General features: G+C 45.6%; 1 protein-coding gene across 1 annotated transcript in view; it reads left to right on the top strand.

Moving 5' to 3' along the window:
• Positions 1-14,673, top strand: part of EEPD1 (endonuclease/exonuclease/phosphatase family domain containing 1) — a 109,632-nt gene that overhangs the window by 19,334 nt on the left and 75,625 nt on the right. The gene's annotated exons all lie outside the window — the stretch shown is intronic.

The raw sequence follows: 14,673 nt of genomic DNA, 5'->3' as shown, positions 1-14,673 counted from the left end.
ATCCCAAATAAACTGCTAATGCTGAGAAGCAGATAAAGTCATTTTCAGTAAGGGAAAAGAGGTGGGAGGGAAGTAGCATATGGTATTAAGTTGTACGACCTAAAAATAAAGCTGCCTGATTCTGCCCATATAGCTCTTGGGCCCTCTGAGTGTCTTCAGTGGAAAGAAAAATAATGAATCAAAAAATGATAATGTATATTTTGACTTAAAATGTGAATGCCTAACTTTTTGAGGACAGAAAGCAGATCTGTGGTTGACTGCAGATGGGCACAAGGAAACTTTTGGGGAGGATTGAAGTGTTCTAGAACTGGGTTGTGGTGATGGTCATGCTACTATAAATTCCTACAAATCGCTGGGTTGTACGCTTGCAATGGGTGGATTTTACGGTATGTAAATTTTATTTCCCTAACGCGATCCCACAGTGATCGCCCTGTGCTTAATCTTATATGACTTCTCAGCAGTTTTCCTGTGTCTTTGTTTCATGAGCCCCTTTAACAACTGCCCCACTTAAAGTAGGTCTTAAACTCTCTGTGCTTCACGCTTTTCTGGAAAAATGGTGGCGATAATGCACCTCCCCAGAGGTTGCTGGGGCACGTAACTGAACTAGTTAAGTACAAAGCACTTAGAGCAGCCCCTCTTCCTGGTGTTCTTGTCATCCCCACCACCACCTCCATCACCACCACCACCATCATCATCATCATCATCATCATCATCCAAGTATTCAGAGCTGTTGTCATTTCCTTCTCTATCCTGGCCCAAGCCCACCTCTGAGCCTCCCGCACTTTCCTTTCCACATGCTGCAGTCAGGCTGTAGCTTCTAAAAGGAAATCTAATCTTTCTGAAAACTGTGCTGTAGGTGGTTCCCCGTAGCTCTTGGGTAAAGGCCAGACTCCCTGTACTAACAGGGACCCCTACCCCAGCTATGGTCCCTTTGTCTCTGGCCTCACTTTAAGCTCTCCAGCCACCTCTTAGTGCTCCCCATGCTCCTGCCAGGCGAGAATTTTCCCCCTTCCCCATCTGGGCTCTTCTGGGAGAGTCTCTCCACTATTTCTCTTTCTGTAGGTGCCAGCATCCCTGTGGCTCCTGGGGAAGCCAGCCTGGAGCCTGTGCCAGGCCCCTCCCAAGCCCTCAGCACCGTTGTTCCTGGCATGCTTTATATACCCCCCAGGGGCCCCACAAGGTAGGGCGTGCCCACCTTCTCTGTGCTGGGCGCAGTGTCCAGCGCAGTGCCTGGCCCTTGGTCACTAACCCTCGAAGAACAGCCTTGTCTCTCAAGTGCTGGCTTGCCTTGCTGTTTGGGTTGCTCCAGGGAAATAACCCGCTCCGAGTGTGTGTTCTGTTCATTGTTAAGCAGCCTCAGATCTGGAACCCTTTCTCTCTTTGGTCTTTGTTCAGGAGGAAGCTCCTTTTGGTCTTCCATAGGTTTGACTTAGACTGGGGAAGAGCTGTGGCCTTGGCATTGCACAGGATGATACTTTTCCAAGGCAAAGATCCTGTCTCCATCTGACCTCCTGGGATCTTAAAGCCCTAAATTAGAAATGCTTTCTTTGCATGGAATTAAAGAGCTTACCCATTAACCATCTGCTCACCTGCAAACCAACTTTTTCCTGTGGAGAGCCCCTTTATTATTTTTTTTATATGTATATTTTAAAAATATACTTAACACAGCAACATTTCCATTTTAATCTGAGGAATTCAGTGGTTTAGCTTCCACCCTGATAATCAGCCTGGCCGTCTATCACCACTGCTGGGCCAGTGAGGGCTGGCAATTCCCTGAAGTTAGTTAGTTAGTTCGTTTATTATTTATTTATTTATTTATTTATTTATTTATTTATTTATTTATTTATTTAAATATTTTATTTATTTATTCATGAGAGACACAGAGAGTGGCAGAGACACAGGCAGAGGGAGAAGCAGACTCCCTGTGGGGAGCCCGTTGCAGGACTCGATCCTAGGAAGCCACGGTTACACCTTGAGCCAAAGGCAGACACTCAACCACTGAGCCACCCAGGTGCCCTTCCCCCCCCGGAAGTTTTATTTATTTATGAATATTATCTCATTCTTTTGACAATTCCATGTTAGCTGTATTTTATAATGTGCATAGTATTACATTAGTACTTCTATATAATTTATCAGTAACTTATATATGTATCTATATATATGTCATATATCAAGAATAGTGGTGGGGCCATAGGGATGGTGGGGATAGTGATGTGTTATTTTAAAATTAGAAACAGGATTACAGTGACATAAAAGCTTATCTATATGCAGCGGTTTGTATACTTTAAAAATCAGCAGAAGCTTTTCCTGAAAGGGAATTGTAGGTAGAGCTCCAGAAGGGACACAGTACGCACCCCTGTGTGAGCACGAGGGGCTGGGGCCTGGAGTGCTGCCCGTGTAACTTCCCCTTACGGCCACAACCACCTGAGGAGCTTGGAGGGTGCTCCCACGCCCGCTTCCACCCCAGGAGCTGGCTCGGGGGGGCACAGTGAGCCAGGGCCCCGAGCCTCCCACCCCAGGCACTGGGGGGGCTGAACTGTGGAGCATGGAAATGAGAACTCTTTTCTACCAGAAAGAGATTCACAGATAAAGGAATTGGGTCATTGGCAGGGCATAAGATGCTTAGAGTAGTTGTGCAGCCACTGGTGGAAGTGACACGGGGTAACGCTCCACGGCAGCCTCCTATCTGATTTGCCATTTGTCCGGTCATCGTCAGGTGTCATAGTCCATTGTAGTCCTTTTCCACTTGGCCTCGTGGGGGTTGGCAGGGAGGGCACACGTGATGGATGGGATCACGGCTGTTTTCTTCCTTCTCTCCTTCTTGCCCTGCCCACTCTCATTTCCCGTTCTGGGGATAGTGGAAGAGAAGTGTCCAGAAAGGCCAGTAAGGTCCTCATCTCCCCTGATGTCCCTTCCCAGAAACCAGGGCCCTGGTGCCTCTCCCTGGCACTGCTTTTGGAATATTGGGGATTGTGTGACTGTCCTCATGGCTGTAGATTGTCCCAGGTGATAGCAGGAGGCAGGAGAAATGACACACCCGGGATACACGCAAGGTGGCTCGCACGGTGGCCCCGGGAGGTTTGGGCCCATACCCCCAGCCCATCAGCATGCCCCTGGCCTCATCCTCCTTGCTCATCTCCTGGCCTCCTGCCTCCCCTCACTTTGCCGGCTCCAGAGCGTCCTGCACCGTTTAGGCCGGCTTGTCCCTTTCGTCACCCCACGCTTCCCTTGCCTTCAGCAGCATTTCCTAGAGTCGGGTTGGATAATCTGCACAATTACCCAGGGTGCTTTCTTGGTAGGGATTCCTCAACCCACCCAAGACCTATGAGATCTGACCTCTGTGGATGGGGCCTGGGAAGCGTGTGTTTGACAAGCTCCCTGGTGATGCTGGTGCAGGCTGAAGTTGAGGACCACGGAGCATGGCCCATGATGGTCAGCAGTAGCCTGTCCACATGCGTCCCCAACCCTTCCCTGCCTTGCTCTGCCACTACGTCCCACTGCCCTCATGCCCTTCACTGCCTCTGTTCCCTTCCACACCTGCAGGGCTCTGCAGCCAGCGTGGCACAGATGTAGACCAGGGAGTCCCTCCTCGCAGCGGCTCCCTCCTCCTGTCCCATGTCCATCTCTCTGCATTGGCAGCTATTAAACTGAATGGCTGCCCACCCCAGGAATGACCTTTCTGTAAGCTTCTCAAGAGGAGCGGTCATATCTTTGCACCACTGACGTCTCACATAGCCTGACATGAGAGGCATCAACAGAAGTTTCGAACTAAATTTGCAAGTTGAGGGTGGCCAGGGGTGAGTAGCCTGTGTCTTGCAGATCTTTCCTGCTCTTGGCCCCCAACCACCCTCCTTCTTCTAGAGGGAAAGGCAGGGACATTCAGAAATACTTTGGCGTAGGTGATAAATAGTTATGGCAGCAAAGTTAGAAAACATCTGCGTTTCTCTTGGTACCCCTGAGATCTGAGCACCTGAGCCTGCAGGTAAATGGAACTCACCGCTTCCCTTTCATAGACTTGTTTGATGCATTTTTACATCTCATTTGTTCTTTCTCCAACTCTTTGCCAGTGTTAAGGAAGAGGAGGGAGGAGTAGAAGGGGCAGGACATCAGGACAGCCTCACCGCAGAATGTTATCCCCTCCCTAACTTTGCCAACAAAAACAAGGAATCTTGAGATTCACTACGCCAATTCCCATCTCTTATGTTCCTCACCACTGACTAATTGACTAAAGCCATTGAGAAAAATAAACATGATTTATAAAATAGTATCATGGGGGAGGCAGGATTAAAATTTGTGATATGCTTCTGGGAATTTACCTTGCAAACAAACCTAAACACATGTGAGTGAAGTATGGATAAGGTTGCACATTGTTTGTGACAACAAGGCCTGGAACCAGTCTGTGTGTCTACTGTTAACCGACTGAGCGCAGCCCCACAAGAGGACTCTGCAGCTGTAATAGCAGAAAGATCGTCATTTTGGCTTGTTTAGGGAAGAAAGTAAGGTAGAGAACAACATATATACTTTTGTGTAAGAAAAGGGGAGAAAAATAAGACAATATATTTGTATTTACTGGTAAGTGCGTTAAGAGATGCTGGGTAGGGACGCCTGGGTGGCTCAGTGATTGAGCATCTGCCTTTGGCTCAGGGCATGATCCCGGGGTCTTGGGATCGAGTCCCACATTGGGCTCCCCACAAGGAGCCTGCTTCTCCCTCTGCCTTTGTCTCTGCCTCTCATGAATAAATAAATAAAATCTTTAAAAAAAGAGAGAGAGAGAGATGCTGGATAGACATCAAAGAGCCAATAAAATGGTAATCTATGGTAGAGCATGCATGGGGGGTGCGTGGGGGATAGGGACAGGGAATGGAAGCCAGATTTCTCAGTGTGCCTCTCTGTAGCATCGTGATTTTTTTTTGAAGTCTGTGAATATATTTCCTTTAAAAAATTATATACAGACAAAAATATTTCTAATATGGTCTCAAACGTAGTGGTACATCAACAGACTATTACTTTGTAATTGAAACCAGACTGGTCTCCACAGCTTTTGCCCTGCCTAAGTTCCCACCAAACTTTCACATTCCTTCCATCTAGTCTTTGCAGGGAGGTTATGGACTTTCCCAGGGGCATGTGGCCGGAAGTAGGCAGGCAAGCCGGGAAAGCCTCGTCTCCAAGCCGGGGCTCAGTCTGCACCTCCTACAACAGAAGCAAAGAGCTTCCTTCCCTTTAGCAGATGGACACAGAAGCAACATTAAAACGGCACCCTTGAAGGGAAATCCAGCATCTTGGGTCTTTCCACCCTTTTAAAGTTTTGCTTCCCTTCTGTAGAGGCTCTTTAGGGTTGTCCATGTCTAGGTATGCTCTACGTTTGTGTGACAATGACCTTTGACTCCTTGCCTCTTCCTTCCTCCAAGGACCAGGGTGGATGGATGGATGGGGTCCTCAGAGAGGAGGGCCCGGAGGGGTGCCAGTCCTCATCTATAAGCCCCCACTTCTAAGCCAGCTCACATTCCAGTTTGTTAGAATTGTTCTTCTCAAATTCAAGCAGCTGACTGTGGGCTGCTCCTGGGTGTCTGAGGATGTGCAGATGGCACGCACACATCATCGTGTTCTCCGCAGAGGCTGAACTTGGCTTGCTTGGCACAGGTTTTGTACTTGGCTAGCACACGGTCTAGTTGTGTTCCTAGGAGAAGATGACGAAGACCCAGTCGGGCTGAGCGTGGTCTCTGTTTGAAAAAAATCTGATCTACTTGGTAGACCATCCTGACAGGAGTGTGCACTTGGGCTCTGTCACAGGAAGGTCGTGCTGTGGGGATGTTGTCAAGACACTGCCCGTCAGTGCAGCAGCTTCACCCCCAATGGGAGAGCAGCTTTGCTCCAAGTAACTTATATTTTTGTTCATTTTCCTCAGACTGTGTGAATTTTTCCACAGTGCTTTGGCTGCTTGAAACATAGATTGGCATTCCAGTCTGGATAATTGTGTAGAACCTGGATGCTCTGTCTCTCTAGGCCTGTCTCCCCGTTCTAGCCAGGTTACTCTTGGCCCTTATTTTAAACATTTATATTCTAGTTTACAGTCTCACAAAAGCCATAAATTCTTAATGAGACTGAATATAAGCAGAGAAGCAAATGTTGTATCTTAGAGTCTTTTCTACTTGCCCTGAGTTTCTTTTTTTGACTTTCTCTAGGATGAGGGTTGGAACATTTTTTCTCCAAGGAGCAGATAGTAAATATTTTAGGCTTTTTGGGCCATACCATTTCTGTTGCAGGCACTCTGTTCACTGTCATATAGTGAAAGCAACCACAACAACACATTAATGAATGTAGTTGTGTTCCCAGTAAACCTTTATGGACACTAGCATTTGAATTTTATGTAGTCTTCTCATGTGAAAGAATATTCTTCTTCTTTTGATGTTTTTCAACCATAAAAAATGTCAAAACCATTCTTAGTTTACAAGCTGTATAGAAATAAGTGGCAAACTGGACATGGCCCATGGGTTTGCAGTTTGCCAATGCGTACTCTAAACCCATGATGTGTTTTGATAACTTCTAAGGAAAAGGCATCATCACATACAGTCGGGAGCTCCTGGTATCTAACCTGGAGCCCATCTTATCCAAGTGACAATCACAGAGTCAAGAATCAAGTGTACCCTGGGAATATCAGACCTGGGACCATGTGAGGGCGGAAGATGCCCCTGGAAGGACAAATCTGTGTTTCTTCCTTCTGAAGAATTCCAGTCCCTTCAGTTTGAAACAGGAGTAGTTCACTCTCATAACTAGAGAGCAGGTTGTTGACTCCCTTTGCTTTATAAAATGGCATATTCATAAAAGCCACAAAAACTTTTGCAAGATATCTGTAGGAGGTAAAGAGTCAGTGATACGGTGAACACCCATTTGCTGCCACCCAACTTACGAAAGAGAACACCATTATTTTAAAGCTCCATTTGTGCCCTGCCCATGCAGAGATGACTACTTGGGGAAGCTCGTGTTCATCGTTTCATTGCTTTTCTGGAGAATTTCACCATGGGTGTTTGTGTCCGTAAACAGCTGTGTTGTTGAGCTTCAATTAATGGAGTAAAGTGCCAAGTGTTTCTCCGCAGCTTGATTTTTGTTGCCCTCAGGCTTGTGCTCCCGAGGTTCATCCATGGTTGTGTGCAGAGCCATGATTCCTTCAGCTCCACCGCCGTGCCAGTCCGTTGTATGGGTGTACCACAGTTTACTTATCCATTATCCATCCTACTGTTGATGGACATTTAGATTGTTTCCAGTCTTTTGTGATCACAGGCAGCGGTGCTACAAACATTCTTATGTGTGTCTCTTGGTGCCTGTGGGCAAGAATGTCTCTTGGGAACAGATTAGAAGTAGACTGGCCAGTTTTTGGTGTCGCATTAATACATTTTTATTTTATTGACCACACTAGCTTCAAGCATCCCTTTGCCAGACATGATTTAACAGTGATTGGTGAGCACGTAGATTCCCAGATCCTGTGCTCTTGCCCCTATGAACTGTGGCCCATCACATTACTACCTTAGAAGGACGTTGCACCTTCCAGCTGCTGAAGGTCACTGGTAAGATAGGAGCATCCTGAGTTGGGGATGGCTCCCATAGAAAGGAGAATCGTGCCTCTGCGTCTGTTCATGGTTCCTAAGTAGCCTTGATGTTTCGCTCAGTGTCCTTTGTTTGGTGGCAGTGTGTTTGTTTGGCATGTTGTTAGGCTTTGTAGGGATCATATGTTCTGGATCAAGTTTCTTTTAAGCTCCATAAAAGGCCTTCACCTTGGTGCAAAAGTGTACAGCATAAATCAGAATATCCCTTTACCAACTGGCAAAAGGAACCACTTAACATTGGAGCAAGTATAACTGGCTGTTATGTTATACATATAGATATTTGAAGTGCATTTACTTACTTTTTCTTTTCTAGAGATTATTATTTATTTTGCTTGGTGGGTTGCTTTTCTCCCCTGGCATTTGTAGAAAATCAGCAGCTTATGAGCCTATCTTAGCATTCCCTGGGGACCCAGAGGCCAGATGGCCAAGACTTTATTGGCACCCGGGCCTGGTTATAACAGCTCTCTGGGCCCTGCCCTCCCTGGGTAGTAGCACACCGATTTCTCTTCCCTCTGTCTTTCACCCTCCTCTTCCTCAAAAATCTATGTCTAGTCTTTAGTTTCCTCAGGATTCCCAGGGAAGGGTGACAGCGGCCGGTGGGGAAAGGGCTTTAGGGCAGGCTGGGTCTTCTGACCCTGAAAGGTTTATCTCAAGTGGGATCAGCCTGAAGTTCTGAGTATGATTCCCAGAGAGAGAAGCAAGGCCCATTCCTCCGGCTTCAACTCCAGACCTTCGATGAGAGTCTTGGAGGGGTTCTGTTCACCTCATTTAAAGACCTAAAACACACATCACTGTATCCTTCCATTGGATTCTGAAAATATAGCAGCAGCCTACTGGAAAGACCCGATAATTGTCTTTTTTTCCCCTCAGGACTTCATAAATCAGAATTTCTGCATCGATCTAAAGGAAATAGAAAGATTCAAGGCAAGCAATTAAAAGTAATTCAAAATAAACGTACAGTTAGGCATGCATAAATGTGTATTTGTGTGGGTGGGGAGAGAGGCAGGGTCATTGCTGCGGCAGGGGGGTATGCAAAATTTGGACTGATTACAATTTTGTAAGCTAGCCATTCTTTCAACAGTGTTAGGAACTATTATTGGAAATGTCAGATACCAAAACCGTGTTTCCGTATCCTGTGTTTCTATAATGCAGGTTAGCTCAGACACTACTATGATCGTAAATATGGCAACGATGTCAGTCTAATGTGGAAGCCAATTGTTCCCAGAGTATTAATATTATTTTGCAGCAGTGCACAAATCCAGCAAGGCAAGGAGGAACCCATTCACCTTGTTCTGGGTTCGTTTTGGCTGTGCACTCTGTTCCGGAAGCAATTTTGCATGGTTCTGTCTGAGTTTTGTGCATTTTGCCCTTGTCGTTCAAAGTCAACACCTCCCACTCCCTCATTCCTCACCTTTAATCAAGCCACCTGTACATTTTACAATTTTAAGCGAAGTCTTCTTTTCTGAAAGTTTTAAAACTTGTGATAACACATACTTAACCTTAACGTAAAATTTACAGTTTTAACCACTTTTAAGTATATAGTTCATTGGCATTAAGAATACTCATGTTTTTTTTTTTTTTTTAAAAAAAGAATACTCATGTTTTCATGCAAACATCCTCACCAGGCACTTCTAGAACTTTCTTTATCTTGCCAGACTGAAATTACGTGCCTATTTAAACATTAATTCCCCATTCCCATTTCTTCCTCTGGCCGTTGGCGACCCCCATTCTAGTTTCCATCTCTAGGCCTTTGACTGTTCTGAAGTGTACCTCATATAATGGAATTATACAGTATTTGTTCTTTTGTGACTGGCTTGTTTCACTTAGTTTAGTGTCCTCAAGGTTCATCTATGTATGTTGTAGCATGCGTCTAAATTTCTTTCCTTTTTAATGCTTAAGAATATTCTACTGTGTGTATAGAACACATCTGGTTTATCCACTCACCTATCTGTAGACACTTGGGTTGTTTCTACCTTTTGGCTCTTGTGAATAATCCTGCTAGAACATGGGTGTACAGATAACTATCTGCAAGTCCTGTTCTTCTACTTATTAGTGATATAACTTAACTGTGCTGATACTTTTTTAAACTGTGATTGCTAGTTTCTTTAGATCTCTGGGTACAAGTTTGCATCAGTTTTGAATGGTATCTTTCTGTTTTTCTATAAGCACTGTTATTTTTTTACTATAGAACTTTCTGGAACATGTGCTTTTTTTGATAATCAATATAGCAGTAATGATCGTATGTGATGATGAGGCCAGAAATGAGTAGGAAGAGGCAGTGATGTTTATCAGTCATTCTGTGTGTCTGGCACCTCCTGGGAGAGTGCTGGGATCAGTCTAGATGGTGTGGTAATGGCCTTCGATCCCCACAACACTGTTGAGAGGTAGGATGTAGCAGCTAGCTGTGTTGTGACTAAAATTAAGACGGGCGGGCTGGATGGCTATCATCTGGGTCCTACAAGAACCCAGTGGCTATGAAGCAGTAATTAGCTTCAATAAAAAGCAAAATTTCCATTAGTCCTTTCCTTCACGCAGGTAAGAGCTTCAGTAAATAGATGGTGAGAGTTAATTCTACATCCGTTTCCTCTTGTCCTGATTCCTAGTCATCTGTTGAAATGAACGGTTGTGTTAGAGGAAGAAAACAGATGGGTGGTTGCCGGAGAGGTGGGGGCAAAATGGGTGAAGGGAATCAAGAGGTATAAACTTGCAGGTATAAAATAAGTCATGCCACTGTGATGTACAGCATGGGGAATATACTTAATAGTATCATATATACTGTGTACGGTGACAAATGGTAACTAGACTTACTGTGGGAATCATTTCACAGTGCGCACAAATGTCAAATCACTATGTAGTGTGCCTGAAGTGAATATATCGTATGTCAACTATACCTCAATGAAAAAAAAATAACAACTTTAAAAAAATCGAGCTGTGAAATAGGTAATCGGCTGATTATAGACACTTATTTTTAAGTATGTTTGGGAAATGAGTAGATGAATTCTTATGGAGCTCATTGGTTACTTTATTAAGGAAATGCCAGATGTTATCAAAGATTCATATAATTTCATGTTCATATTTCATATTTGGATATGCTTTATAACAACTTATTAGCAAATGTTAGTTTCTACTTTTAAAAATACCTGTTTAAAGCATGACAGATTGAGTGTCCTTAGTGGGTTCAACTGGACAGATAGTGTGGAAATTTGAACAGTGACCGGTGCCATTGAGACGTTCCTAGCCTTCCCGTGGCTGCTGTTAGTAGGTGGCAGACCATTTCCTCTGTGCCCACCCCCGCAGGACCAGAGCCATCGCAGAAGCTCCAGAGCACCAAGCCCAACACGTGGCACAGTGTGGTCCTCAAAAAGATATTTGCTGATTGGTTAACCCAATTTATGAAAATTTCAAAATGAGTACTAATCTGAATTCCAAAGGATGGACCATTTTTCAGGTTGAAAACTATTTTTTTGTTTTGTTTTGTTTTTAGCGCCAAGTCCCAGAAAAAAAAAAAATCAATGAATGGTTTTATTTAGTCTTGAAATAGTACTGATGTCATTATTAAAATTTCACCAACTATGGTATAACAGATTCAATGTCTTTATGTTACCAGTGACATTAATTTTCCTAAATCTCTTTGAAGTTCTTTGCTTCTGTTATCTTCTTGAAGTAGGTTTTTGTTAAATGTGAGAATCTGAAATTCCAGTCGGTACCTACCATGGGTAAAGAGCTTCTAGTAAGTATGGGTGCTTTAGGGATAGAAGAAAACATGTATCCTACCACTCTCCAAATGACTGAGAAGGAAGGCTTCCCAGAACTTCATTATTCTAGCTCCCTTGCTAAGGTTATTTAATGCTATGGTTAAGAGTAGAGATCTGCAAATAGTTCAGATCCTGTGCCTGACGCTCACTGCATCTGACATGTTAGACAAATTATTAACCTTCTGATGCTCAGTTTCCTCATCTATAAGATTAAAAATAAACATGGGCCTCTTTGATTTTGATGACATGTAGATGAGAAATGCACATAAGGCTCCTTTAGCCCGGGGCCTGGTCAATGCCAACCATTATTTTTAGCTTGGGTGACTCTTGATCTGGCTCTTGTGTCAATCTTCCACTCTTAATTCCCGTACATAATCAGCCAAAAATCAATATAATCGTGACCAAGAAGTGATTCTTGTTTGATTTTTCAAAGGCTACACATTTCATCTTTAAGCACAGGCCACTCTTGAAGGTGAACCTGAGCACGGCAACAGCACACAGGTTGGCCTTCGTGGACTTGTGGAAAGAAAAACATCTGGCAGCCTTCATCGGCTTCCTTTGTTCCTTTGGGTTTATTTTCGTTCTCCGAGTCTGATACCTAATGGAAGCCTGACACACAAAAATAACACTAATCCGAGTACAGATGTAAAACAGCCCGCTCTTTGAAGGTGGGGGAGTTGGGGATGAAAGCCTGTAGCTTGATTATCCCCCAGTTATTTTTAGAGAGGAGAAACCCACCATCAAGTGATTGCATATCCTTCCTGGCCTCTGCCTTCTGGGTTTGTGTGGGAGATTCTGAGGCTGGCCAGGAGCGTGACTGGTACCCACCACACCAGAATGTTCGGGCTTCCTCATTCTGGTCTCTTGCCAGCCATCTTCTCTTAAGTCATTACCGGTCATTGACCTCTTCCCCAGGAAAATGCTTAAGAGGTTTCTGAACTTGAAAAGATTTCTACATTCACTCTTACTCAGGAACTTTGCAGTTCCCTTATTTGGGCCAGGTGGTGTAAAATCAGCGCTTGAAAGTGACCGGATTGGTACCGAGTTAGAAAGTGTCCGTGGAATCTATCAAGGGAACATTCTTCTGAGAAGAGTTGGTTTGTGCCAGATCCCATGACCATGGACACCACGGTTACTGGTCCTAAAATTAAGCATGTACTTGGCCTGCCCCAAGTGAGTTCATGGGACCAGGAGAGATGGACTCCTGAGGCCAGCCACTCTGAGATGGCTTCTTTTAGATCCTGAAATTGGTATTTCAGCCTTGGCCCCTGGCTGTGGGTGAAGCCTTTGTGGCACAGCTGTACAGGTAAGCATGGGAGGAGGTGTTAGCTGCACACACAGCGGATGGGGCCAAGGACGCAGGAGTAGCCTGGAAGCAGCTGTGTCCTCCCCACTGTGGCCAAGACCAGAGGTGGCACCGGCCGGGGCCGAGTGTCATTGGCTTTCCACGGTAAGACTTCCAGCCCACACTGAATAAGAGGGATGAACACTGGATCAGGAATGATTAGTGACCCATTCAGCTGCCTGGGCAAGCGTGAGCCACCTTAGGTGATATGCACGTGGGCACTGCTGATGAATACCAGATGCACACTCATGTCCTGTCCATCCCAGATGGCACTGCTGCCTCTCCAACCAGATGCCCTTCATATTGTGACTCCAGGGTGCCCTTTTTTGTTAGTTTGAAGGAATATATCCTGGTGAGCCTGTGGCCAGAGACCACAGCCTTTTCTGGAGTCTGGGATCCCGAGGCTGGTTGCGATCCCTGCCACGTACTTTTGACATTAAATGGGCAGGTTTGGGAGGCCCTGGTTTGGGGCACTCAGGCTCTCTCAAGTCGTTGGACCCTATAGGTTAAAATACCTCATCAGTACAAGCCCTGCACTGACACATGAAGGCCTGAGTCAAATTTAAAAGAAGACTCTGGGCACCCAAGTCTTTCACCCTTTGCTAAAAGCGAGCGCATGAGCTTTGCATTTGCAGATGCGATGTTTATTTTTAAACGCTGAGAGTGACACGGTGTATGAGCAGTGACGCATCCCCAGCCAGCTAATCTGTATTGTGTAAAAACACACAAACCACAAATTATTTTTAAAAGGGAAGAAGGCAAAAGAACAGATGCAGCAAACTCCTTGTGTCATGTGAATCAAGGGAAAAACTCCGCAAGATGCATTTCTGAGCAGTGGCAGAGGGAAGACCAGCTTGGCTAGAACGAAAGGGCAGGAAATTGTCTGCTTGCCTTCTTGCGGGGTGGGGGGTGGGTGCTGTTAGCTGATACTTTCCTTTGCCTCTAACTTTTGGGGGCCCGATGATATCCATCTTTATGTGAATGTGTTCCTTCTTTCTCTTAAAATGAATTTGGATGACTTTTGTGTATATAGTGAAAAGTGCAGAAACTGGAAGTACAGAGTGTGTAGGGTATCACAGAGTGAGCAAACCTGGGGGCCCGGGCACTAGAGCCTCCCAGTCAATGGCCTGCGTCTCGACACTGGATAACACTGGGGAGAGCTAGTTTACTAAAGTCAGACTGTCATAGAACCCAGCTCCCCTTGTATTACAAAAAATGGATATTAAAGCCCGAAAAGAGAAATGATACTTTTTGGATCAATAACCAAATTGTGCTTCCACGAATGAAATTAGAGACCTCCTGGATGGAGTGGGACGCATTCCTTCTTCCCTCCCTAGTTCAGGGGACTGGTTGCTCTGTGTGTTCTCCCTGAGGATGAGTGATGGCCCAGATGCCCCTGGGCTGGAGTCAAAGGCTGTGGCACAGGGTTCTTTCTGCCCATCGGTCTTCCGTATGGGGCTCAGGACTTTGCAGGCAGCTGGGGAGGGACGGCCTGGCCCAGCCCCTTCACTGCTGCTCTCCAGGTAGTCACAGCCTGACCCTGCTGGGCCCTGGCCCATGTCTATACTAGAGCAACTTCTGGTCCAGTGAAGGAGATGAGCAGGGCATAGAGTGGGACATTCACAGCATGGAAGCTAACCAAATCTTGGGGTGGGTGGGGTATTGGGGAAGGCAGGGCCTTCTGGAAGCTGGGGTCCCTGGAGCTTTTCTGGACTTAAGTCTCCACTAGGAGAGGGTTATCTGGCCATGTCAGGGCACACCGCCATCAACACGTAATAACGAAAACTCCAGAGTTTCACTGGTCTTCCTGTGTCCTCCTCGGCCCCTTCCACGATATTTCTCTGCCCTTGGGGTAACCCTGCACCTCAGAGTGGCCCAGAGAAACTCCCAGAAAAACTGGTGATGAGTGCTGAGGTTTGAAGTGCCAACCAGGAGGAGTTATGTGGAAGAGGCTCTGGGAACAAAGTTCCTG

This window comes from Canis aureus, chromosome 18, assembly GCF_053574225.1.
Source record: "Canis aureus isolate CA01 chromosome 18, VMU_Caureus_v.1.0, whole genome shotgun sequence".
NCBI lineage: Eukaryota > Metazoa > Chordata > Mammalia > Carnivora > Canidae > Canis > Canis aureus.
The sequence above is the reverse complement of the archived record's forward strand: the minus strand, read 5'-3'. Positions and strand labels throughout refer to the sequence as shown.